The 612-nt window shown below is 45.6% G+C and overlaps 1 long non-coding RNA gene across 1 annotated transcript; it reads right to left on the minus strand.

Annotated features, from left to right (window-relative positions):
* Window positions 1-535, minus strand: LOC113745285 (uncharacterized). Its single transcript, XR_003462074.1, has 3 exons — window positions 304-535; window positions 126-197; window positions 1-15 (listed from the first exon to the last, which is right to left on the minus strand). It is a non-coding gene; the product is annotated as an uncharacterized LOC113745285 (long non-coding RNA).
* Between the last annotated feature and the right edge of the window lie 77 nt (window positions 536-612).

Consider the following 612-nt stretch of genomic DNA (forward strand, 5'->3'; position numbering starts at 1 on the left):
AGACATCAGTGCAATCTGAACAACAGGGGATCACATGTCTTTATGTTAAAGTACAAGACAAAATGTGTGAGACTTTACCTGCTATTTTAATTTAGTGGAGATGTAAAAACTATAGTGGGTCTTACCATAGACTTATAAGAGGGCAAGTGCCAGCAGATCTGCAGAGCTCGCTCATATATGGGTGTGTCAAACAACACCTGTGAAGGAAAGAAGATCATGTTGCTCTTTGGTTTGTTATTCAGAGGTTTAACTCCATCAGAACAAGTTTACAGTCTAAGTCCAGTTAAAAACACTCTCACTTACCCGTATGGGTCTGTAGATGGTCATCCTTCCTTCAACAAAGGACATTTTGTTGCTGTATGTCAAAATGGCCGTGTGGGAAGGAGGTTCATCAGAGGCAGTCAGAGGACACGATGGAGTAGAAACCACAGCCAAGTCTGGTTCTGGACTGGCAGTGTGGGCAGGACGTTCATCAGTGGTGGTCAGAGGACATGGTGCAGTAGAAACCACAGCCGAGTCTGGTTCTGGACTGGCAGTGTGGGCAGGAGGTTCATCAGTGGTGGTCAGAGGACACAATGGAGTAGAAATCACAGCCGAGTCTGGTTCTGGACT

This window comes from Larimichthys crocea, unplaced genomic scaffold, assembly GCF_000972845.2.
Source record: "Larimichthys crocea isolate SSNF unplaced genomic scaffold, L_crocea_2.0 scaffold5985, whole genome shotgun sequence".
NCBI lineage: Eukaryota > Metazoa > Chordata > Actinopteri > Sciaenidae > Larimichthys > Larimichthys crocea.